Source organism: Camelus ferus, unplaced genomic scaffold (genome assembly GCF_009834535.1).
Source record: "Camelus ferus isolate YT-003-E unplaced genomic scaffold, BCGSAC_Cfer_1.0 contig322, whole genome shotgun sequence".
NCBI lineage: Eukaryota > Metazoa > Chordata > Mammalia > Artiodactyla > Camelidae > Camelus > Camelus ferus.
This window is the reverse complement of record NW_022588593.1, coordinates 1,324,677-1,351,767: the sequence shown is the minus strand read 5'-3', so window position 1 is coordinate 1,351,767 and position 27,091 is coordinate 1,324,677. Positions and strand designations below refer to the sequence as shown.

Below are 27,091 nucleotides of genomic sequence, written 5' to 3'. Positions count from 1 at the left end.
ACTACACTAACCACTACACTGCCTTATTTTCCAGTCTTCCAAACAGTGAGAGAGAACATGAAACATCACTATTGTTGGGAATGGGGATCCACTTCATTCTTGGTTAGAGAAAATACTGTAATGCAGGGTCTAGGCAACTCAAAGATGGAAAACTAATTTATTTTCTTTCCGGAGGATGTGCTAGAGATATCTTTTTGCCCCTCCTCCACTCTCCCCTGTGCTAGGGAAGGCTGACTTTAATGGTGACATCAACTGGTCTCCCTTATCTTCTGATTGGGTTTAGAAAATGGGAGGCAGTGGCCGGAAATGAGAGATCAGGAGGACAGTGGATTTGAGAAATTTATTCTAGCTCCCTTCCTGTCAGGCATTATTCAGGTTGGCTGTACTATTGCTCCCTTGCAACTCCTGTCCTGCTTTTTCTCTGCAGTTACATGTTTACTTGGATTCTAGTAAATATTCCATCTTCTTACTTAGTCCTAAGGCTGGCTTTCTTTTCACTGTCACGAGTCCTTGGGTGCAGTAACATTTTTTATTGTCCCTTAACTGTGAGAAAGGCTTTGTAAAATGGGCCCTTCTGGAAATTCTCTTCAATCACAGACTCCTTTTGAGTATGTCTTTGGTTTTCTGCCATAACCTGCAGGTCGGCCATTGGCTGTGAATTGACTTACTGCTGTCCTACAAATGTATTTGTTAGTATTTGGGTGAAAGGATATGTATAAACCTTGGGCATAATACCTGCTTTCATTAATACTTTTTTCATTCCTCTAAAATAGGGATCAGTATCAAAGTCAAGTGAAAAAACATCACCACAGCCTTGTCTTGAAGTTGAGGACTTACTTCAAGTCCTCATCCATCCTCATCTCATATTCAAGCAGTGTTCTGGAATACAGTATGAGTCATTGTTCTCTTTACCAACAGTCCCTTTTCTCTGGTGACATCTGTATCCTGAAAATGAGATTTATTTAAGTTTAAGAATGATTTTATAATTTAGGGCATTAATTTCTCATCTGTTTTGCAAGCCTTTAAATATATAATAATTCAAAAGTCATTTTAGAATGCATTCATGCTCTCTATCACAAGGATTAAACTTTTAAACATTTAAGTATAGTTGATTTACAGTGTTTCAGGTGTACAGTAAAGTGAGTCAGTTATACATGAATATATATTCTTTTCAGATTCTTCTCCATTATTGGATATTAAAAGATGAAATATAGTTCTGTGTGCTATACAGTAGGTCCTTGTTGTTTTATCTATATTATATATAGTAGTGTGTATCTGTTAATTCCCAAACTCCTGATCTATCCCTTCTCCCATACCCCCTTGAACCATAAGTTAGTATTCTATGTCTGTGAGTCTGTTTTAGTTTTGTAAGTAAGGTCTTTTGTATCATTTTGTAGATTCTACACATACGTGATATCATATGATATTTGTCTTTGTCTGACTTACTTCACTTAGTATGATAAGCTATAGGTCCATGTTGCTGCAGATGACATTGTTTCATTCTTTTTTGTGGCTGAGTAGTATTCCATTAAATATATACACACCACATCTTCTTAATCCAGTCATCTGTCGATGGACATTTAGGTTGCTTCCATGTCTTGTAAATGAACATTGGGGTGCATGTGTCTATGAATTAGAGTTTTCATCTTTCCTGGATATATGCCCAGTAGTGGGATTGTTGGATCATATGGTAATTCTGTTTTTAGTTTTTTAAGGGACCTCCATACTGTCTTTCATAATGACTTCACCAGCTAGTTACATTGCCACCAATAATATAGGCAGGTTCCCTTTTGTCCACACCCTCTCCAGCATTTATTATTTGTAGACTTTCTGATGTTGGCTATTCTGACCAGTGTGAGGTGATACTTCATTATACTTTTCATTTGCATTTCTCTAATATTACCAGTGTAGTACATCTTTGCATATGCTTGTTGGCCATCTGTAAGTTTTCCCTGGAGAAATGTCTATTTAGGTCTTCTACCAATTTTTTTTTAATATTGAGCTGTATACACAACATTGTAAAATGATTATAAATCAATAAAAAATGTTAAAAAAGAAAACAAACAAAAATATTGAGCTGTATAAGCTCTTTGTGCATTTTGGAAATTAACCTCTTGTCAGTCACATCATTTATTTTCTCCCATTGCATAGGTTGTCTTTATGTTTTATTTATTGAGCAAAAGCTTATAAGTTCAATTAGGCCCCATATGTTTATTTTTGGTTTTATATCCATTATTCTAGGAGATGGATCCAGAAAATATTATGTGATTTATGTCAAAGCATGTTCTGCCTATGTTTTTTTCTAGACTTTTTATAATACTCAGTCTTACATTATATTTTTAATCCATTTTGAGTTTATTTTTGTATATGATGTTGAGAATATTCTAATTTCATTCCTTTACATGTAGCTGTCCATTTTTCCCAGCACACTTATTGAACAGACTCTTTTCTCCATTGTATATGCTTGCCTCCTTTGTCATAGATTAATTGACCATAAGTGCTTGAGTTTATTTCTGGGCTTTCTCTCTTCTGTTCCACTGGTCTATGTCTGTTTTTGTGCCAGTACTATATTGTTTTTACTACTGTAGTATAGTCTGAAATCAGGGAGCATGATTGCTTCAGCTCCATTCTTCTTTCTCAAAATTATTTTGGCTATTTGAGGTCTTTTGTATTTCATCCAAATTGAAAAGAAATTTGTTCTACTTCTGTGAAAAATGCGATTGGTAATTTGATAGGAATTGCACTGAATCTGTAGATTGTCTTCGGCAGTATGCCCATTTTGACAATATTGATTCTTCCCAACCAAGAACATGCTATATCCATCCGTTTGTGTTGTCTTCAGTTTCTTTCTTTTTTTTGGAAAGTGAAAGTAAGTTTATTTAGAGAGATACACATTCCATGGACAGAGTGCAGTCTGTCTCCCTCAGAAGGGAAAATGGCTTAGGAGGTACACAATCCATAGGCAGAATGTGGGCCATCTCAGAAAGGTGAGAGAGAGAGCGACAGAGCAAGCAAGTGCAGCCATCTTCAGTTTCTTTCATTAGTGTCTTACGGTTTTTAGAGTACAGGTCTTCTGCCTCCTTAGGTAGGGCTATTCCTAGGTAGTTTATTCTTTTTGATGCAATGTTAAGTAAGATTGTTTCCTTAACTTCTTTTTTTGATATTTCTTTGTTAGTGTAAATAAATGCAACAGATTTCTCTATGTTAATATTGTATCCTGAAACTTTACCGAATTCGTTGATGAGCTCTAGTCGTTTTCTGGTGGCATTTTTAGGATGTTCTATGTGTATGATATCATGTCATCCACAAACAGTGACAGTTTTACTTCCTCCTTTCCAATTTGCATTCCTTTTATTTGTTTTTCTTCTCTGATTGCTGTGGTTAGGACTTCCAAAACTATGTTAAATAAAAGTGGCAAGAGTGGGCATTCTTGTCTTGTTCTGATCTTAGAGGAAATGCTTTCAGATTTTCTCAGTTGAGTATAATGTTAGTTGTGGATTTGTCATACATGGCCTTTATTATGTTGAAGTATGTTCCCTCTATGCCCACTTTCTGGAGAGATTTTGTTATAAATAGATGTTGAATTTTATCAAAAGCTTCTTCTGCATCTTGAGATGATTATCCAGCTTTTGTTCTTCAGTTTATAATGTAGTGTATCACATTGACTGATTTGTGAATATTGAAAAATCCTTGCATCCCTGGGATAAATCCCACTTGATCATGGTGTATGATCCTTTTAATGTATTGTTGGAGTCAGTTTGCTAGTATTTTGTTGAGGATTTTTGCATCTATGTCCATCAGTGATATTGGCCTGTAATTTTCTTTTTTGGGGGGGGGATGCCCTCATAGAATGAGTTTGGAAGTGTTCCTTTCTCTGCAGTTTTTTTGGAATAGTTTGAGAAGGAGAGACATTAACTCTTTTCTAGATGTTAGGTAGAATTCACCTGTGAAGCCATCTGGTCCTGGACTTTTGTTTGTTGGGAGGTTTTTTGTTTCTTTTTATTATTATTATTATTACTGATTCAATTTCAGTACTGGTAATTGCTCTTTTCATATTTTCTATTTCTTCTCTGATCAGTCTTGAGAGATTTACCTTACTAAGAATGTGTCCACTTCTAGGTTGTTCATTTTATTGGCATATAGTTGCTTGTAGTAATCTCTTATGATCCTTTGCATTTCTGTGATGTCATTTGTATCTTTTCCTTTTTCATTTCTGATTTTATTGATTTGGGCCCTTTCCTTTTTTTTTTCTTGATGAGTCTAGCTAAAGGCTTATCGTTTTGTTTATATTTTCAAAGAACCAGGTTTTAGTTTCATGATTTCTTTCCTTCTTCTAACTTTGGGTTTTGTTTTTTCTTTTTCTTTTTTTTTCCCCTGGGTTGTATGGTATTAATTTTTTAAACATTTTTTATTGATTCATAATCATTTTACAATGTTGTATCAAATTCCAGTGTAGAGCACAATTTTTCAGTTATACATGAACATATATGTATTCATTGTCACATTTTTTTCTCTGTGAGCTACTGTAAGATCTTGTATATATTTCCCTGTGCTATACAGTATAATCTTGTTTATCTATTCTACAATTTTGAAATCCCAGTCTATCCCGTCCCACTCCCTCCCCCCTTGGCAACCACAAGTTTGTATTCTATGTCTATGAGTCTATTTCTGTTTTGTATTTATGCTTTGTTTGTTTGTTTGTTTTTTAGATTCCACATATGAGTGATCTCATATGGTATTTTTCTTTCTCTTTCTGGCTTACTTCACTTAGAATGACATTCTCCAGGGAGAATCCATGTTGCTGCAAATGGCATTATGTTGTTGGGTTTTATGGCTGAATAGTATTCCGTTGTATAAATATACCACATCTTTATCCAGTCATCCGTTGATGGACATTTAGGCTGTTTTCATGTCTTGGCTATTGTAAATAGTGCTGCTATGAACATTGGGGTGCAGGAGCCATTTTAAAGTAGGTTCCTTCTGGATATATGCCCAGGAGCGGGATTCCTGGGTCATACGGTAAGCCTATTCCTAGTGTTTTGAGGAATCTCCATACTGTTTTCCACAGTGGCTGCACCAAACTGCATTCCCACCAGCAGTGTAGGAGGGTTCCCTCTTCTCCATAGCCTCTCTAGCATTTGTCATTTGTGGATTTTTGAATGATGGCCATTCTGACTGGGTTTTGTTTTTTCTTTCTCTAGTTGCTTTAGGTGTAATTTTAGGTTATTTGAGCTTTTTCTTGTTTTCTGAGGCAAGCTTGTATTGCTCTAAACTTCCCTCTTGGAACTTCTTTTGTCGTATTCCATAGGCTTTGGATTATCTTGTTTTCATTTTCATGTCTCTAGGTATTTTTTTTTATTTCCTCTTTGATTTCTTCAGTGATCCACCAGTTGTTTAGTAGCATATTGTTTTGCCTCTGTGTGTTTAGGTTTTTGCAGTTTTTTTCTTGTGGTTGATTTCTAGTCTCATAGTGTTGTTGGTCCAAAAAGATGCTTGATACGATTTCAGTTTTGTTGAATTTACCAGGACTTGTTTTGTGGCCTAGCCTGTGGTTTATCCTGGAGAATGTTCCATGTGCACTTGAAAAGAATGTGTAGTCTGCTGCTTTCAGATGGAATGCTCTAAAAATATCAGCTAAGTCCATTTGGTCTAACATGTTATTTAAGGCCTGTGTGTATTGATTTCTGTCTGGATGATCTGTCCATTGATGTAAGTGGATGTTAAAGTCCCCAACTATTACTGTGTTACTGCCAATTTCTCCTTTTATGTCTCTTAAAATTTGCCTTAAATATTGGGGTGCTCCTATGTTGGGTGCATGTGTATTTACAATTGTTATATCTTCTTCTTGGACTGATCCCATGATCATTATATAGTGTCCTTTTTCTGTTTCTTGTAGCAATCTTTATTTTAAAGTCTATTTTGTCTGATAGAAATAATCCTACTCTGACTTTCTTTTGATCTCTACTTGCATGGAATACCTTTTCCCACCCCTTTACTTTCATTCTGTATGTGTCTCTGGATCTGAAGTGAGTATCTTGTAGGCAGTGTATAGACGTGTTTTGTTTTTGTATCCATTCAGCCAGTCTGTGTCTTTTGGTTGGAGCATTTAGTCCATTTACATTTAAGGTAATTATCAATAAGTATATTTTATTGGCATTTTGTTAATTGTTTTGCATTTGTTTTTGTAGGACTTTTTTCCTCCTTTTTCTTTTGTTCTTGTCTCTTGTGATTTGATGACTATATTTAGTTTTATGTTTGGATTCCTTTTTCTTTTTTTGTGTTTGTATCTATTATGGATTTTTGATTTGCAGTTACCATAAGAGTTTATATAGCAGTCTATATATATGCTTGATTGTTTTAAGTTGCTGATCTCTTAATTTCAAATGCATTTAAAATACCTTGCATTTGTTCTCTCCTCCTCTCACGATTACTATTTTTAATATTGTATTTTACGTCTAGTTGTTTTGTGTATCTCTTAACTGCTTGTATGGATACAGATGATTTTACTCCTTTTGTCTTTCAACCTTCCTACTGGTTTTGGACGTCTGTGTATATGTGTGTGTGTGGATGATTTCCTACCTTTACTGTATTTTATCCTTTACCAGTGAGCTTTTCCATTTTGTACAAATAAAACAATGTTACAAATGTTTCTAGTTGTGGCCTTTTTTTTTGTTTTTTTCTGCCTAGGGAAGTTCCTTTATCGTTTGTCATAAAGCTTATTTGAAGGTGCTGAATTCTTTTAGCTATTGCTTTCCTGTAAAGCTTTTGATTTCTCTGTCAATACTGAGTGAGAGCCATTCTGGGTAGATTATTCTTGGTTGTAGCTTTTTCCCTTTCATTGCTTTAAATATATTATGCCCCCTCACTTCTGGCTTGCAGAGTTTCTTCTGAAAAATCAGCTGATAACATGGGAGTTTCCTTGTATGGTATTTGTTGCATTTCTGTTGTTGTTGCTTTTAATATTTTCTCTTTACTTTAATTTTTGTCATTTTGGTGACTATATGTCTTGGTGTGTTCCTCTTTGCCTTAATCCTGTGTGGGACTATCTGCACTTCTTGGACTTGAATGACTGTTTCCTTTCCCAGGTTAGAGAAGTTTTCAGCTATTATTTCTCTTCAAATATTTTCTCAGGCCCCTTCTTTCTCTCTATTCCCTCTGAGATCCCTATAATTGGAATATTATTGTGCATGATGTTGTCCAGAGGTTTCTTAGACTGTCCTCACTTTTCTTCACTGTTTTTTCTTTTTTTTCCTCTTCTGTGGCAGTGATTTCCACTACTCTGTCTTCAGCTCCCTGATCTGTTCCTCTCCATCACTAATTCTATTACTGATTCCTTCTAGTGTTTTTTTTTTTTTTAATTTCAGTTACTGTTTTCTTTATCTCTGTTTGGTTGTTCTTTATATTTTCTAATTCTTTGTTAACAACTTCTAACTTCACCCTCTATGCATCCATTCTTCTCCTGAGTTCTTTGATCATCTTTATGATCATTATGCTGAACTCTTTCTCAAGTAGATTGCCTGTCTCCATGTCACTTAGTTCTTCTTCTGAAGTTTTATCTTGTTCCTTCATCTGGAACATATTCTTCTGCCACATCATTTTGTCTAAGTTGCTATTTGGTTTTTAGGAATATGGTAGGTTAGTTACATTTCTCAACCTTGGAGATGTGACCCTCTGTAGGAGGAGGTGTCCTATGCTTCCCAGCAGCACAATCTACTCTCATCACCCAAAGCTATCTGCTCTAGGTGTTCCCTCTAAGAGGGCTGCATGGGTCCTTCTTTTGTGGTGGGTTGACTATGTGGGTGGTCTGGTAAGCTTGGTTGGCCCCTAGTGTGGTTGGTTGCCAGACCCTGCTTTGTACAAATGCTGCTGGCTGCTGTTTAGTGGGACCTGGTCACAAGTGGTTGGTTGAGGAATCCTAGAGGGCTATTTTCACTTTTCACTCCCCTAAATATTACTGCAATCTGACTTGTGTTGAAACAGCAATGATCTCCACAATTCTAAGTTCCTTTGAATTGAACCTTTTGACCCCCATGGGATTTCTCATTTCTTTGTTGGAAATCTATACTCCCTTGACTCTCATGACAGCACAGTCTTAGTTTTCTTACTTGCTTGACCATCCTTAGAATCCTTTTCTGGCACTTCTTTCTTCAAGTGTTAAACCATTTCTCAGGGAAAACATTCTCCTTCCCCTCTCCCTGCTTCCTTCATTGTCTCTCTTCTCGTCTCCTTTTCTTTCTCCTTTCTGTTTCCCTCCTTTCCTCTCCTATAAGTGATTTCATTAACTAAAAGCTTCAGCTTTCACTCAGACCAGAGACTGCAAATGTAAATAGCATCAGGGTCTCACAGGTGGTACTATACATGAGTGAGGCAGATGGAGGTAAGTGTATATGCCTCCTCAGTGAATATTAGAGAAGGTTGCCGATCTCGATGAAAGGGGCAGCCTTCACTTAGTAAGTGGGAGATTTGTCATGTGGTAATTTTGGTTAAGGGTTCCTTGAACTTTTAGTATTACAAGAATAGTTGAAATTAGTCTCCAAATTTTTAAATGGTATTCCAAAAATGTATTTTCACATTGTGTGTGGCAAACAAAACACTTTTACAGACGAGGTTTGGTTTCAGAGCCACTAATTTTTTATGTATAATCTCAGCTGCCATTTTTAGAGCTTTAGACTTGCATTTCATATCATCCTTCTGGAAAGCTCTACTTATCTGCATGGGTTACTCTTCAAACTGACTCAATACGTTCCCAAGCTGTAATCACCACATTCATTGACAAACTTTACTCTTTTTGTTTGCAATTTTCAAAAATATCATTACCATTGAGACCAACTATGCAAAATAGAGACAATAACATTATCCTTGTCTCATTCTTTATCTCCCAATGTTTGCAGACCCTGGATCCTACATTTCTTGAATTTGTTCTCTTTTCTGTATTACCACTGTCTATATTATGACTCTGTGCTATTTCAACTTCTTTAGGATGTGTCCTTAACAGGAGAGTATTGCCTCTTCTGGTACCTCTTTAATACATAATTTATAAATATATTTTTATGTATTTATTATAAATATATTTAATATATTATAAATATATAATTATAATTATATAACAGTTATATATACTATATTATACATATAAGTATATATGTTATAGGTATATTTTAATATATTATTAAACATATATATTTAAACCTCCATTATCTCTCCACTGCTTCATGGGAGTTTTCAAATCTGTTTTTCAAATTTCCTGGAGAGGGTGTTTTCTCACATTATTCCTGGGAGTTTTAGAAGCCCCAAACTAACCATGGCTGAGCTTACTCTATCCATTTTACTCATTTGTAAGTGGGTCAAAATATCCCTTTTATGTTACTACAAACAAAAGGTAAAATGCAGAATCCTCATTAATTTTTGCATTAAGGTAGAAGATTAAAAATATTTTTTCATGCAGCAGAAACTGCTGCAGATCTTGCCAACAGACTGAAGGGTGTATAAGTTCACTGTCTTCTCTCTGTGTTATTGTTATGGCAAAAAAGTTTAAAAAGCATTATCTTAGGATGAAGTTTATGCTATTTTTATAACAAAGAAGGGCTTAATAATTTGGCCCTAACCTTTCATGTCTCATCTATATCATGCACCCTCACGCACACAGTTCCTACATCACTCTGAACTTTTTGTGGTTTCCTGGACATACCAGACCTTCTAATTGTGTGCTTTTTGCACAGGCTTTCTCCCCTGTCTAGAGTAATTGTTTCTTCAAGTCTCAGGTCAAAAGTTAGCGCTTTATGCAGCCTTCCCTGTTCTGAGGTCTTTAACCACTTTTCATTTACTTTGTCTTCTAATTACCTGCAAAATTTGGCTTTTTTTTTTTTTTTTAACTACACTGTGAATTTCTAGAAAGCAGAGATCTCCGTTTAATCCCTAGTGCCTAGCAAGGTGCATGTTAATGATTAAAAGAATAAATGATGAACTAGCTGTTGAATGGATTAATTGGTGTGTGTGTGTACAAAACTCCAGAGAGTATCTCCTTTAGCTATGATTCAATAATGAGATCTGTGTTAGTCCACACTGTAAATTCAGTCAATAATTGTAGTAGAAATTAAAAGTAATTCAACCATGTACTTCTTGGTTGTAATTACTAATACTGTTTGATTATTATAATTTAAACACCTTATAGATTAGTTTAGGAGAAGACTTTGTAGCCATGCCTATGTATTTCTGGCTTTGACATTGTTGGTTCTCTCCTCTAGATTTTCTGTTCTCCCTTCTCTACCCGGTTCTCTGTTTGAGGAAGCTGAACAACTTGACCTTCAGCCATAGGACTCTTGTGTCCAGAGGCTTCTAGTTGTGTCTGGTTTTTGGGGAGCCCAAAGATCTGAGGGAGGGAAGAGGATGAACTCAGGTATTTATTCTTTTGGCTCCCTGTCTTCTCCCAGGTCAGGGTGCAGCAGCTCCACAGTTACCGCTAAGTCCATGTTGCTGCAACGTACTTTGTGGGTCACTTACACCCCATCTCTGTAAATAGCCCCATATTCAGATAGTCTGAATTATCCTGATTTGAGTGTGACATCTGTTTTTTGTTGGGAACATGACAGTCATAATTCTTTTCTATTTCTGTGATTGCTTATTCTGTAGATAAAATTTAAAGGGAATAAGGAGGACTTTTTCTGTTTTTTTTTTTTTTTTTACTACATTGTATAGCCATAACTTTTGTTCACCCTTAAGTAAGTGTGTGTGTATGTGTGTATATGTGTGCACTCAAACTAATTTAAAAGTGAACCAAAAAATGAACATGGCATTTTTTTGCAAAATGTACTTTTATTACAGTAGTTCAAAATTATATATATTGAAGTTGAGTAGCATTTACATCTTAAAAAGATTTCTTATTAAGTGGAATTATTTATTAAAAAGTATACATCAAATTAAGATACATTAGAGTATTTATCAGGGTAAATAAGGTTAAGAAAAGCTGTCATGAAATTTTGTGCTTTCAACAAAGAAAACCTAATTTTAAACCTTCTGTGGATAACAATTAAAACCAACAGGAAGGAAGATATTAACAATTAAGATAATTTTCACATATTTTGTGTATATTTTTAAAAGTGAAGATTAAATATATTACTCATTGTGATAGAATTATAAAGTACTAATTAATTTTTAGAAAAATAAAATAGAAATATTTTCTTAGCATTCTCATCATAGATTCTTAGGCTACTATGTTTTAATTCCTAACCAAATTATTCTAGTTTTTATTTCAAAGGATTAAAATGCAAATACGTACTGGAACTTTGCTAAAACACTCTACTCAAGGTTCCTGTTTGGAGACTGCCTTCAGTAAAATAATTTTAAGATCCTGTGGATGTTTTATTGAACACTCGTTCTCCAGATGATGCCCAAATAGACTTGCTTCTTCTATAATGAAGAGTTCCATAGTGAAGAGCCACATAGTGAAGTTTCCACACATAGCTCTTTAAAGACTCAATCCTTTATATTTACAGTAACTTTAGTATATATTTTAACAAGGAAAAAATTCTAAATGAAAATATACCTTTAACCTTTCTATTTTATGTGAGTATTTGTTCCTACATTTATTTAGCCTTATTCATTTCATTTTTCATGTCACATCGTTTTCACAAATTGTACTGCCCCCTCCCCACCTCTTTTTACCCTTCCCAAATGATTGACCACATTCCACAGTCTTGCAGTTGGTGACTCTGGCTGGTCATTTTTCTGTTGAGTGTGGCCTATGGGTGAACTTGATTGACTTTTTCGTGAAGTCAGGTGTGTTGTGTATGTGGATAGCACCTTCATATTACTGCAGAAGTTTTGATGGCGCTGGTGCTCATGTGTTTTGGGCAACACTTCAAGCTTCCTAAGAATAACACAGGTCTTTGAAAACACTAACCTGTGCTCTGACATTCTGATGAATATGATCTTGAAGTCCATTGATACAAAGAAACAGGTGACTATAAATCATTTGGTACAGTCTGGGTACACATATGAATGAATAGGAAACCTGAAGACCACCAACATACTGAATCAATCACACCTAGAGAAGTCTCATTGACTCCTGAGCCCAAATTCTGCCAGTATCCTAGACCTGATGCTAATCCTTTTCTACTGAAACCATTTTTACCATGCTATCTTTGACAGTATCCACCTGAGTTTCCTTGACTCTACTGTTCCAGATTCTACAAATGGAATTACATCTTCTACACATCCAGTACCACTTCATTTTCCCCCAGGTCTGAGACCACCTGACTTATGAAAAAACTACTGAACAGCAGAAGACACCAATCTAAAGACATATTTAGCCTTCATGACTCTTCCAGCCAAAGGCTCTGGGATATAGACTTCAGAGTCACAGTTACTCTTATCCCTAGGGGCCCAGTTCCCAGAACATGGCTAATCAGTAATTCAGTTCCTTTTAGTCTGTCTCCTTTTATACTTCCTTCCAGAAGTACAAAAGTGTTGCTTCTTAACACCCACTTGCTAAATGGGCCTTTATTTTCCACCTCCAGACCTGTTTCTGAATAGTGACTTTTTTTCTTCCTAAATTTCCTGGGCCATCAACCAGATTATAGCTGTGCTCTGCCTTCCTGCTGGGATCTAACACCTGCTCTTGCAAACCCCCTTTTGACTTTTGTCTGAATCCAAATTGAGTTTATCACATTCTTTGTACATGGCTCATACAACCTCCTACACCCCTTCCCCTTTCAACTGCACTTTGTAGTTAGGCCCACAGTGAATCTTAACTATTAAATCTTAAGCATAATCTCCACACCTGTTCTGCTCTGGTAGATTTAGATTAAGGTCCAAATGGCTTTATCCTTCCCACTCTTTTGTTTGCCTGATGGGCGCTCCACATCTCATACCTGAGCCCAATGTATGACATGTCCCAACACCCTATGTTTCTTGCTTCCTCAGTCAATTCCACAGCACACTCTGTTATTCTAAGCTGCCTGAGCTCTCTACTTCTGCAGTCAGCTTGCTTATCATTGCAAAAAAAGTCACTATTTATCAACTTAATTTAGCCAATTTAATCAACTGCAGATTTATTGTTACTCCTCAAATAGTCTTTAGTGATAATATCTGTATTCATTAGAGGCTTTGTCATACTTTTTCATGTCTTTCCAACTCTAAGAACAATTCTTCCCCATCCCTCTCCCTTCCACTCCCCTATCCCTCCCTTACCACCTCTTGCCCTGACTCTGGACAAATAACGAACATGACTCTTTGTGCCGAGAGAACCATGAGCATTCAGAAGCTCCAGGAAATGGCTTTAATTGTTCCTAATGTTTCTCACAATTAACTTTTAAAAAAATTCTTTTGTCTGATGGAAAGAAGTACCTGCCACCATTCTCAAGAACAACTTTAACATTCTACAGTTTACATACTTATGTTTACTGATGTAGTCCTCTTTAATTTTCAATCTGTTTCTTCTTGGCCAGCAGAAAAGCTGAAATCCTTCATTTCTTTGTGCCTCATACTCCTTGAGGTCCTGTGGGAATGCCTCTCTTCCCTCACCATGAGAAGGACTGTAGTTTTCACTCATTCTTCTCTTTAGCTCTTAGTAGCTTATAGGATTTTTTCCCTTTATGTTATATAGCCTGTGCACAGACAAGTGTATATTGTTATTTAGAAAAATCATACAGTGAGCACACATGTACCCTTCAGCTTAAGAAATAGATCAAGACCAATGTAATTGAATGGGCTTCTGGTAATGGCCTCCCTTTATTCCATCCTAGAGGTAACTGCTGTCCTAAATTTTGTGATAATTATTTCCTTGTTTTCCTTTATGGTTTTACATGTGTATGTGTCTAATTAATGTATTGTTTGTATTAATATGGTGCTTGTCACAACTCTTTTCTGCCTGGCAGACACCCCCCTGGTGTTGAGAGCCCCTGTGCTTACATCTCTCATAGCATTAACTTTCTCTTACTTCCTTAGCCTATGAGCTCTTTTTACATTTTATTTATTTATTCTTAGAAATTAATTAGTGCCCAGAACTTAGTAGGCATTCAATAAATATTAGACATTAATAAAAGAAGAAATTGGAGGCACACCTCTTTGTAGATTCAGAGTTCCTGTATTTCCATATTAAAACATTCAAGTACATGAACACATTCTGGAGTGAAAAATTCTTCATTTGCAAGGATTAAAACAAAAGCATGTTCTAGTTAAATTTCTGTTATAATCCCAGTTTTGTCACTAATTGATTGCCACCTTGGGCCATTTACTTAACCTCTTGGTCCTCTGTTACCTAATCTATAAAATGAGGTTGGACTAAATGATCTCCAGGGTCCTTTCCAGCTGTGAAATTCTATGATTGTCATCAATGATTGTATAAATAAAAAATTCAGTTAACAGGAACATCTTAATCCCTAAGCATTATCACTAAATTGAGATTTTACTTTTTCAAAGAGCAATTATTTTATATACACAGTAGGAAATGAAAGTGTTCACATATCTTCCTTTTCAGCTGCAGTTCAACTTCATCAACAGTCATTTTTACATAATGTGAACGGTGTTCTTCCTAGTCTAACATGGAGACTTCTCTTCCTTTGAAGGGGCATCATTGAGAGGTCTTGTCTTTATTTAACCAGTGAATTCATTACCTTGCTTAGAACAGAGGTGTTACTTGTCTTACCTAGTCCGATGAAACACGCTAGGCTCTCCCCCCAAACCTAATTAGACTCTCTAGACTGTACCTGTTAGGTACCAGCCTGGGCATATTTCTTAGATCTTCAGCCACTGACCTTGGACTTCATGTGCTCCTGGACCTTTCCAAACACATTTCCTCCCACTAACCCATGTTCATCTTTCTTTATCCTGCAGTCTATCCTTCTTCCTGCTTCTCTGTCTTTCTTCCTATGCCAGAGAGAGAGGTCTGGGTAACATTCCCTGCCCAACCAGTACCACATAGGACTTCCCTCCATAAAACTTTCTCTCGAGGGAAACTCTTTACCCACCAAGTTAATGCCACAAGATCAGAAGATGGACATATAATAATGTACTCACAAAATAATAAAAATAGTTTAAATACAAAAAGTAACACATGGTCATTATAAATTTTTACCAGCTTTATTGTGGTATAAATGACATACACTAAAATTTATATATACAAAATGTACATTTTGATAAGTTTCATTCCCTAATCTTACAACCTTTTGCAATTCCAGTTTTTTACCCTCTCCACATGTCACTTACTCTCTCCCTCCCAGTTTCCAGGTGGCACTCATCTGCTTTCTCTATAAGTAATCTTGCATTTTCTAGAATTGTATATACGTGGATTATACAATATATATGCTTTTGTCTGGTTTCTTTCATTTCAGCATATTACTTTGAGATACATCCACGTTGTTGTGTGTATCAGTAAGTAGTTAATTGTTATCTTTTGCTGAGTAGTGTTCTATTGTATGGAATTAACACAATTTGTTAATCTGTTGGTCTGCTGATGGACATTTAGGTTGTTTCCAGTTTGGTGCTATTACAAATAAAGTTTCTGTGAACATTCATATTCAAATCTTTGTACAGACATGCACTTTTATTTCTTTTGGGCAAATACCATGAGTAGTATGGCTGGATCATATAGTACGTATTTTAAGAAACTGCCAAGCTGTTTTTCAAAGTGGTTGTACCATCTTAGCAGCAGTATGTGAGAGATCCAAGTCCTTCATAAACTCCCAATACTTGGTATAGTCAGTCTTTTTAATTACAGCTAATTTAGTAGATGTGGAATGGTACCTTACTGTGTGTGTGTGTGTGTGTGTGTGTGTGTGTGTGTGTGTGTGTGTATACACTCAAACTTAAATAATAAAAAGGCAAATAATCCAATAAAATGTGAAAAAGTTTTGAAAAGACACTTCACTATAGGAAATATACTGATGGCAAATAAGCACATGAAATTATTCTCAGCATCAGTACTCATTAAGGAAATGCCAATTATTGTAGATATTTTCATCACATATTGGAGTGCTAGCTTACTGCTCCTACTTTGCCTGCAGCCCTCTCAGGACCACTCAGTGCAAATCCATGTTTTTAAATATGTGGGAAGAAAATCAAGATGCTTTTATCAGAAGAGAGTGGCCAAGATGGTAGAGTAGAAATACCCTGAGCTTACCTTCTCCTATAGGCACATGAAAATTACAACTACTTACAGAGTGGCTACTGATAAAAATGACCTGAAGACTAGCAGGAAATATTTTTCCAAAACTAAAGATATAAAGAAGAACTATGTGAGATGGTTAGGAGGGGCAGAAACACAATACAGTCAAGATCCATACACCTGGGTAGGCAACCCACAAGTGAGAGAATAATAACAATTGCAGAGATTCTCCCCAAGGAGTGAGGGGCCCAAGCCCCAAATCAGGCTGGCCAGTCTGGGGATCCTGTGCTGGGAAGCTGAGCCCGTAGAACGTCTGGCTATGAAGACCAGCAGGGCTTGAGTTTTGGAGAGCCAGAGACTCCACTTTTAAAGGATGCCCACAAAATCTCACATGCTTTGAGACTTAGCACAGAAGTAGTAATTTGAAAAGAGGCTGGGTCAGACCCATTTGTTGACCTTGGAGAGCCCCTGGAGAGGTGGGGGGGCAAGTAGGACTCCCCCTGTGGATATTTAGAGGAAGAGATTTGGGGGAGTTCATTCTACCACAAAGACATTATTGCTGACAAGCACCATTTTGGAGTCCTTCTTCTTGCCCATTAGCATTGAAGGCTTACTCATCCATCAACCAGTCAGTACCAGTCCCAGGACTTCCTGGACCACGTAGCCAGACCAGCAAGGACCCAGTCCTGCCCACAAGTAGTGGAAGCACCAGCTCCAGGATTCCCAAGGCCCCCACCCCAGATACTGGTTGTCTGGAACCAGCACCAGGACCCATGGGCACCCAGAGCCAGCTGCCCCAAGACCTGGCACTGCCAACCAGCAGGCTGGCACCATCTCCAGGATCCCCAGGCCTGCAGTCAGTCATGTCAGGACCTGTCCCCACCCACCCAAGGGCCAGCACCAGCTGCAAAACTCCAGGGGCCACAAAGCCCGCCACACCAGGACCAGGCACCACACACGAGAGGCCTGCAGACTCTACACAAGTCAGGGCCTTGCAACTTAACAGGCTGCGGACAAGCCTCACCTATCAGCATGCCCACAGTAGTAGGTCCCACCACAACCAAAGGGTACGCTTAGCCCACATAAGGGGCACACCAACATTAATATATTTTTGGTAACCAGAAGTGAGTATGGTGCTGGGCCGTATGATGACTCCTACATAAGACCAGTTCTCCAAGATTGGGAAATATAACTGACCTACCTAATATATAGAAATAAACACAGAAAACTAGGCAAGATGAGGTAAGGAATATGTTAAAAAAAAAAAAAGGTAAAACCCCAGAAGAACTGAGATAAGCAGTTTACCTAATAAAGAGTTCAAGGTAATGATAAAGATACCTAATGAACTTGAGAAAGAATGGATGAACCTAGCAAGAAGTTTAGGAAAGGGTTAGAAAATATAAAGAAAAACCAAGAAGAATTGAAGAATATAATAACTGAAATAAAAAATATACTAGAAGAAATCAGCAGTAGATTAGATGATACAGAGGAACAGATCAGTGAACTAGAAGAACAGCAGAAATCACCCAAGCAGAACAGAAGAAAGAAAGAATTAAAAAAAACAGGATAGTTTAAGAGACCTCTGGTACAACAGCAAGCATACTAACATCTGTATCCCAGAAAGAGAAGAGAGAGAGAAATGAGTAGAGAACATGTTTGAAGAAATAATAGACGAAAACTTCCCTAACCTGTGAAAGGAACAGACGTTCAGTTCCAGGAAGCACATTCCCAAATAAGAGCAACCCAAACACCAAGACATACTGTAATTAAAATGGCCAAACTTAAACATATAGAAATACAGAGATTCGTCAAAGCAGCAAGGGAAGGTAACTAGCTGCATACAGGGGAAGTCCCATAAGCCTACCAGATGACTTTTCAGCAGAAATTCTGCAGGGCAGATGGGGGTGACACAATATATGTAAAGTGATGAAAGAAAAGAAAAAACTACAACCAAGAATACTCTACCCAGCAAGACTATCATTCATATTTGAGTTTTACAGACAAGCAAATGCTCCAAGAGTTCAATATCACTAAACTGGCTTTATAAGAAATGTTAAATGGAAAAGAAAAAAAAAAGACACCGAGAAATGTGAAAAATATGAAAGGAAAAATCTGATGGGTAAAGGCAAATGTACAGTAAGGTAATAGATCAACCACTTATAAAGCTAGTAGGAAAGTTAAAAAAAACAGAAGTAAAATCATCTATATCTACAACAAGTAGCTAAGAAATACACAAAACAAAAAGATGTAATATATGATGTCAAACACATTAAATGTGGGAGGCAGGTGTAAAAATGTAGCCTTGATAGAACACATTTAAACTTAAAAGATCATCAACTTAAAATTATACATGTAGAAATAGTACTTGTATAAATTTATTTACTATAATATGTGTGTGTATACATATATATATATATGTACACCTCATGGTAATCACAAACCAAAAATCTATAATACATACACACAAAAAAAGGAAAATAATGTAAAGCTAACACTAAAGTTAGTCATCTAATCACAAGTAAAGAGAGCAAAAGAAGGAACAAATGAAAAAGAACTACAAAAACCACCCCAAAACAGTTAACAAAATGGCAGTAAGTACATATCTATCAGTAATTACTTTAAATGTAAATTGGCTAAATGCTCCAGTCAAAAGACATAGAATGGCTGAATGGATGGGGGAAAAAAAAGACCATTTTATATGCTACCTACAGGAGACTCATTCAGATCCAAAGAAACACAGACTGAAAGTGAGGAGATTGAAAAATGGAATGCAGTGGCATGCAGTGCATGCTAATGGGAACAAAAGGAGTAGCAATACTCATCAGGCAAAATAGTCTTTAAAACAAAGACTGTAATAGGAGATAAAAAGTACATTACATAACAATAAAGAGAGCAATCCAACAAGAAGATAATTATAATATATATGCACCTAATATGGAAGCACCTAAATATATAAAACAAAAATTAATAAACATGAAGAGAAAAACTGACAGTAGAACAATAACAGTAGAACACTTTAACACTGCAATTATATCAATGGACAGATCAACCAGACAGAAAATCAGTAAACGCTGGCCTTGAACAACACCTAGAAACATGCGGTCTCTCAAGACTGAATCAAGAGGAAACACAAAATATGAACAGACAATTACATGTAATGAAATTGATTTAGAAATTAAACAAAAAAAAGAAACTCCAAACAAAAGTCTAGAACCAGACAGCTTTACAGGGGAATTTCACCATTTAAAGAAGATTTAACACCTTTTATTCTCAAAGTATTGCAAAAATTTGAAGAGAAAGTAATGCTTCCTAACTCAGTTTGCAACGCCAATATCACCCTGTTAGCAAAAGCAGATAAAAATACTACAAAAAAGAAAATTACAGGCCAATATCACTAATGAACACAGAAGCAAAAATCCTCAACAAAATGTTAGCAAGTTGAATTCAGCAATACTTTAAAAGGATCATACACCATGTTCAAGTAAGATTTATTCCACGTATACAAGGATGATTCAGTATCCACAAATCAGTCAGTGTAATATACCACATTAACAAATTGAAGTATAAAAACCCAATGGTCATCTCAATAGATGCAGAAAAAGCTTTCAACAAAGATTCAACGACCATATATGAAGGCCATATATGACATTCCTCCAACCAACATCATACTGAACAGTTAAAAGCTTAAAACTTTTCCTCTAAGACCAGGAACAAGACAATAATGATCATTCCCACAACTTTTATTCAACATAGTGTTGGAAGTTCCAGCCACAGCAAACAGACAGGAAAAAGAAAGGAAAGAAATCCAAATTGGGAAGGAAGAAATAAAACTGTCACTGCTTGCAGATGACTTGATACTATATGTAGAAAATCCTAAAGACACCACCAAAAAAAACTAATAAATGAATTTAGTAAAGTGGCAGGATACAAAATGAATATACAGAAACCTGTTCCATTTCTGTTTGTTAACAACAGAATATCAGATAGAGAAATTAAGAAAACATTGCCACTTGCAATTGCTTCAAAAAGAATAAAATACCTAGCAATAAATCTAACTTTTACCTCTAAGGAGATAAAAGACTGTACTTGGAAAACTTCAAGACATTGATGAAAAAAATTGAAGATGACACAAACAAATGGAAAGATACACCATGCTCATAGATTGGAAGAATTAATATTGTTATAACCATGCTACCCAAGGCAGTCTACAGACTCAATGAAATCCCTATTAAAATACCAATGGCATTTTCCAAAGAACTAGAAGCAATCTAAAATTTGTACAGGAACACAAAAGACCCTGAATAGCCAAAACAATCTCGAGAATGAAGAACAAAGTTGGAGGTATCACACTCCCTGATTTTAAACTATACTACAAAGCTACAGTAACCAAAGCAGTTTGATAGTGGCACAAAAACAGACACATAGATCAATGGAACAGAATCGAGAGGCCAGAAATAAATCAAACTTCTATGGGCAATTAATCTATGACAAAGGAAGCAAGATTATACAATGGGGAAAAAGACAGCCTCTTCGCTTGATGCTTTTGTGAAAATTGGACAGCTACATGCAAAAGAATCGAACTAGATCATGTTTTAAAACCATATATTAAAATAAACCTAAATTGATTAAAGGCCTAAATGTAAGACCTGAAACCATAAAACTCCTAGAAGAAAACAGAGACCATATTCTTTTAAAATTTGATCTAATATTTTAAAATATTTTTTGTAATGTCTCCTCAGGCAAGGGAAACAAAAGCAAAAATAAACAAATGGGACTAAAACAAACTAAAAAGCTGTTGCTCAGCAAAGGAAGCTATTAAGAAAACAAAAAGATAACCAACCAAATGGGAGAAGATATTTGAAAATAACATGTTTGATATAGGGTTTATATCCAAAAATATATAAAGAACTCATACAACTCAGTATCTGAAAAAACATAAATAGAAAAACAACCCTATTGAACAGTGGGCAGAGGACATGAATAGACCTTTTTTCCAAAGAAGACTTACAGATGGCCAAAAGACATGTGAAAAGATGCTCAATATCATTTATTATCAGGGGATGATTAGCAAATCAAAACCACAATGAGATGTTACTTCGCTCCTGTTAGAATGGCTGTTATCAAAAAGACAACAAATAACAAGTGTTGGCAAGGATTGAAAAGGGAAACTTTGTGTACTCTTGTTGAGAATGTAAAGTGATGCATTGGAAAATAGTATGGAGATTCCTCAAGAAATAAAAAATAGAGCTATTATATGATCCACCAATTCCACTCTGGGGGATTTTTCAAAGTCAACAAAAACAGTAATTCTAAGAGATGTATGCACCCCTATATTCACTGAAGCATTATTTACATTTGCCTTAATATGGAAGCAACTTAAATGTCCATCAATAGAATAAAAGATAAAGTTGAGGTATTTATATATATATATATTTGGTGGACTATTACTCAGTTATACAAAATAATGAAATATTGCTATTTGTGACAACATAGATGAACCTAGAGGGTATTATCTTAAGTGAAATAAATCAGAGAAAGACAAAAACCCTATGGTTTCACTTTTATGTGGAATCTGAAAACAAAACAAATGAACAAACATAAAACAGAAACAGAATCATAGATACAGGGAACAAACAGGTGGTGGCCAGAGGAAAGGGGCATGGGCTGGGCTGTTGAGTGAAATAGTGAATGGATATTAAGAGGTACAAACTTCAAGTTACCAAATAAATGAGTCTGGGGGATGAAAATGTATAGAGTGGGAAATGTAGTTAATAGAAATGTAATAATAGCTTTGTGTGGTGACATATGGCAACTAGACATCTTATTGATCATTTTGTAACGTATAGAAATAGTGAACACTGTGTTGTGTACCAGGAACTAACATAGTGTTGTAAGGCAACTGTATTTCAAACAAATGGAGAAACAAACATACATCTGGTTAGCAGAAATGGGGGTTAGGGGAGGGGCAATTAGATGAAAGTGATCAAAACAATTTTTCTGTTTAAAAATAAGTACTAGGAATATTATGTGCAACATGATTAATATAAGTGACACTGCTTTATGTTGTTTATGGAAGTAGTTAAGAGAGGAAATCCTAAGAGTTCTCATCACAAGGAAATTTTTTTTCTGTTTCTTTAATTTTGTATTTATATGAGACAATAGATGTTCACTAAACTTATTGTGGTAATCATTTCATGACGTATGTAAGTCAAATCATTATGCTGTACACCTTAAACTTGTACAGTGCTGTATATCAATCATATCCCAATAAACCTAGAAAAAAATCAATTAACATGAACTACAATTTACAAAACTTCCTACTATTCTATCTGATTGAACATAGTTAATATCATATTCCATATGCAAATTAATTCTGTCTTTAATGCAGTGTGGAAGAATTTAATGTGTAAAATATTTGTGTTTCAGATTATGTCCTTGTTATGGCTTACCAAGAATGAAATGACTAGCTATATCAATATATTTTCAAACACTGTACTATGTTCATAACTTCTATCAATGGATAATACTTCCTCTCTTCACAAATGTGTAAAACTATTAACTTTTAAAAAACCATTGCAAATCCACTTGTTGAAAAATTTTAATTAAAATGTCTTTCTTTACTTTTGATATTCAGCCTTTAAAAAATATATTTTTACATAAACTTCCTTTTCATGAGTTGTCTCTCATATCCTTGTTCATTTATATAGTCAAATTTTTCCTTAATTGCTTGACTGAACTCTATGTATTAAATTCATTAAACCTTTATTGCAGATATTTCTTGTTTATTTTTTAATAATGTATGATACTTTTTACATTCAGTTGTATGTCTTTATTTTGCCAGTATATTAACTGTATCCTTCATGATTTCTTCCAATGACTTTTAAAAGTAGAAAGTTTCAACCATATTTTTTGTTTTTTATGGCTTGATAGTTTATATTTAAAATTTTAATTAATCTGTACTACATTTTACCATGTAATATAAAGATAAAAATCTTAACTGATATTTTTAATTAGCTGATCATTTGTTCAAGATAATTGGTTGATTAATCTATTCTTCCCTCATTGTTTTTCATGTTTTCTTTATCATTTATCCCTTTATGTGAACTAATTCCTTTATGTAAATTTCCCTTCAAAATGGTTTGATTTCTGCTTGTCTGTTCATGATGAACATTATATATTTTTAAAATTAAGATAAGATCTCTTTACAGTTTTGATTAAAATTGTATTATAAGTTTACTGTAGTTTGGAAACAATTAAACATCTATATACTTTAATTCTGATCCAGAAATAGTGCACTACTCTTAATATATTCAGATATTTTATGGCTTTCAGGAAGTTTGTAAGTTTATTTCATGTAGATCTCATGTATTTCTTATTTTCTTACTGAGTACCTTATGTTTGAACACTAGCACACATGTTTTTAAATTAATCTTTTTAATGAAATATAGTTGATTTACAGTGTTGTATTAGTTTTAGGTGTATAGTAAAGTGATTATGTGAGGATAAGAAGAAGAATTATTGCATTTCAAAATGTCAGATATATTCTCCAGATTACCACTACCTTCAGAAATTTTTCATTATTTCTAATCAAAACTATAAGATGGTCAGCAAAAGCAACCGATGGATAATTTCAGTTAACAAAAATATATTGACTCCCTCTCTGTTAGGCAGCATTATGAGTGCCTACTCTGCCTACAACTCTTATAACAGATGTTTGAGAATAAGAAACATGTCTCAGCCTTTGAGTGTATCACCTTTGGCAAGTCACTGTACCTCTCTGCATCAGTAGGTCATTGAATATCACACATCTCTTTATTTAAAGAATGCGTGGGATTCTTGGCTGGCAGTCAATACCTTTGTGAATTTGAGCAAATTATTTCCCCCAGTGTTCTTACCTCATTTGTTTATGAAGGTTTTAAGATAGGTTATCTGTACTCTCTTTTTCATTTAAATATTCTGTCACTTTATAACAAACTCTGTTAGAAATAAGGTATACATATGTGGAAATACATACTTAAAAAACCCTCAAGAGTGAATGCAGTATAGTGGAAATACCAGAGGTTTTGGCTTAGATGATTCTATATTAAGATTTTGGTGCGTCCTTACTTCTGTGATGTGACATTAGGTAAATTGTTTAAACGCTGCAGGTCCAAGTTTCATTGCTGTCAATAGGAAGTACTAAAATTCATTATCTGTCATGGTTGTGGTGAGAACTAGGTAACAAGGAGTCTCATACTATGTGGGTCTGTATCCGTTAGAGTACCAACAGGAAACAGATGGCACACTTGAAATAGATTAATTCTAGAATAATTTATTTATAGAGATACTAATTTTAAAGGTGTGGGTGAATGGTAACCACAAAGACTATTACAATAATCAAGGGTATATTAGCAGGTAAATTATCACCACACTTAGGTCTGGGAGGAATAGAGTAGGAAGCAATTTGGGGAGCCTGAGAGACACATTCATGTATAATCTTGTTTTAGAGAGAAGTGATGACCATTTGTGGAGGGACACAGTCAGCCTAAGACATAAATAACATCATTTAGAAAGGTATATGGTTGGTTAACTGACTAATTTAATCTAATCGGGGCTTCAGAATGTTAACTCTAAGAGGAACTGTGCTGTCTAGGTATCTTCATATAAACATATCCAGAGAAGTCTCTTCACATTGAGACTTAAGATGGCAACGTTGTCTGGAGTAACTAAGCCCATAAGCGGAAGGAAGGCTTTATGCCATTCACAGTATAGTCAGGTAAGATCTGTAATAGACATAACAGAGGTTCTGATATTTCCTAACTCCCCTCACATAAGACTTATAATATTCATTCAACAACGTGATCGGGTCCAACCTGGGTTCTGATCTTTCTGTCTCAAGTTTCTCTTACCCAAATCTGAGTGACCTAACTCCAGAGTCGTTAATGCAGTATTCTCAGTCTTCTTCTGTTGTTCTTCCTCAGTGTATAATCTTTAAGTACTGGATCTTTATCAGTTGATTTCTACAGAAAGCTGTGCCTCACTTTAATGTGTTCTGAAAACTGCTGTCTGGGAGTAGTTTCCAGCTGTTCTCTGCTCTTCTATTCTGAGAGCTCTGTGTCTACTGGCAGCTGCTTTCTCTTTGTAGAATTAGTGTTCTCTTCTTTGGTGATACAAGAGGAATTTTTAAGCGCCTTGTTTTTAAGAGCTACTTCCTGCTTGGAATCAGAATTGGATCTGCTACTGCAGGGAAACCTGGATGTCACGACACTTCCTTGGGTAGCAGTAGTGCAAAGCACTCTTCCTTAACTACTTCGTGCCCTGCCTGTCGAGAAATTAACGGGGTGGATGGTATGATGAAAAGAGTGCTGGGAGAGAAGTTTCAACCCTTAAGTTTAACCCTTAACTTAAACAACCCTTGGTTTGTCCACTTTCTAGCCATGCAGTTTGGAAATGTTAGTTAGATTTTTGATCTTTGTCTTCCTTTTTTCTCATTTGTAAAAATGAAATAATAACTCTGTTATTTTTATTTCACATGAGTATGAGGCTCAAATGAAATAATGTACGTGATGTGATTTGCAGACTATAAACTGAAAGGGATTACTGCTGTCTGGAAAAAAGCATATTCTTGAGCTTTTGGAAATAGAACGGTATGTTATGTAAATTAGTATTGACTTTGTATTCATATTTTCCCACTCGACTAGCCAAATGAAAACGACATTTATTTCTCATGGAAATCTCAAGAGATATTAACCAATCTTCCTTCAGTATATTTAATATGATTCTAAGAATTAATAGGCAACATTTAGAGTAATCACAGATACAAGACTACACAAATCAAATCATAATCATGTTCATTTTACCGCGGTAAAGTTTCCAGGAATAAAGTGTACCCTTGCTATTCACAACTTACTTGAATAGTTTTCAAGCCCTCATATAATTTTTTCTGGAGTTATAGAACTTCCAAATATGTTGACCTGAAGTAGGAAATTGTATGACCTTCATTAAAGGCGATCACTATTATGAATTTATTAATGCTAGAATTACTCAATACTGTTCATATGAATCAGCCTACCGCATGGTTGTTTGGATCTTTAAATGTTTATGTGAGTTGAAATTTTATTAGGGGATGTTATTTTGCTTATATCCTTTTATAAACCAAATCATAATAATTGCATTATTATTGCTTAATCTTATATCTTTATTATTACTAATTAGATTCTGTACTATTTTTCAGCATGCAGCAAAGAGGATTTTAGAAAGGAAAATAAGGATATTAAATAAATATTTCAGGGGTGAGTATGGCTCACTGGTAGAGCACATGTGTAGTACCCACAAGGTCTTGGGTGCAATCCTCAGCACCCCCTGTTAACAATAAATAAATAAATAAATAAACTCTTAAAATTTAAGACTTCAAAATACAGACATTTCTTCCACTGTTTTAGAATTGTAAAGTAATTATCTCACTTTATTTTCTCTATTTCAGTCAGGACACTTAAATATAATGGTGAATATTTGCACATTTCCCCATATTCTTCATATATTTTTGTTATTTTATTGTTGCCATCTGCTGTTTTGAAGTATTTAATGGCATTTATTGAGTGCTTACTGTGTGTCTGGTAATTGACACCAGTGTAGGAAGTCCAAAGAAGTAATTCCTCTTATGGGGACTGCCTTCCAATAGAGAGACAAGTTATAAACACATACCCAAACAATTAAACAAGACACTTTCATGTGGTGATATGTAATAATAAAACTGGAAAACAAGATCAGGAGTATCTGGGGTGGGAGGGGAGGGAAAGCTGCTTTAAATGAGATGGCCAAGGGAGATCTTCTTCATGAGGTACCATTTGAGTTGGGACCTTAATTGTTAGGACAGGTTTGTGAGCAAAGACATTTCAAGTAGCATATGTAAAGGCCCTGGTGAGAGAATGAGCTTGGCAGGGAAGGTCTGTTTGGACAGTGATGAATGGTTAGATAGGTACGGAGAGTCCAAGTCAAGCAATATATTGT

The 27,091-nt window shown here is 35.4% G+C and overlaps 2 long non-coding RNA genes across 2 annotated transcripts in view; both read left to right on the top strand.

Moving 5' to 3' along the window:
* Positions 1–27,091, top strand: part of LOC116662553 — an 84,982-nt gene that overhangs the window by 16,423 nt on the left and 41,468 nt on the right. The window lies entirely within an intron of this gene.
* On the top strand, positions 1,579–21,492 carry LOC116662554. Its single transcript, XR_004318530.1, has 4 exons — positions 1,579–1,595; positions 12,802–12,807; positions 20,303–20,305; positions 21,291–21,492. It is a non-coding gene; the product is annotated as an uncharacterized LOC116662554 (long non-coding RNA).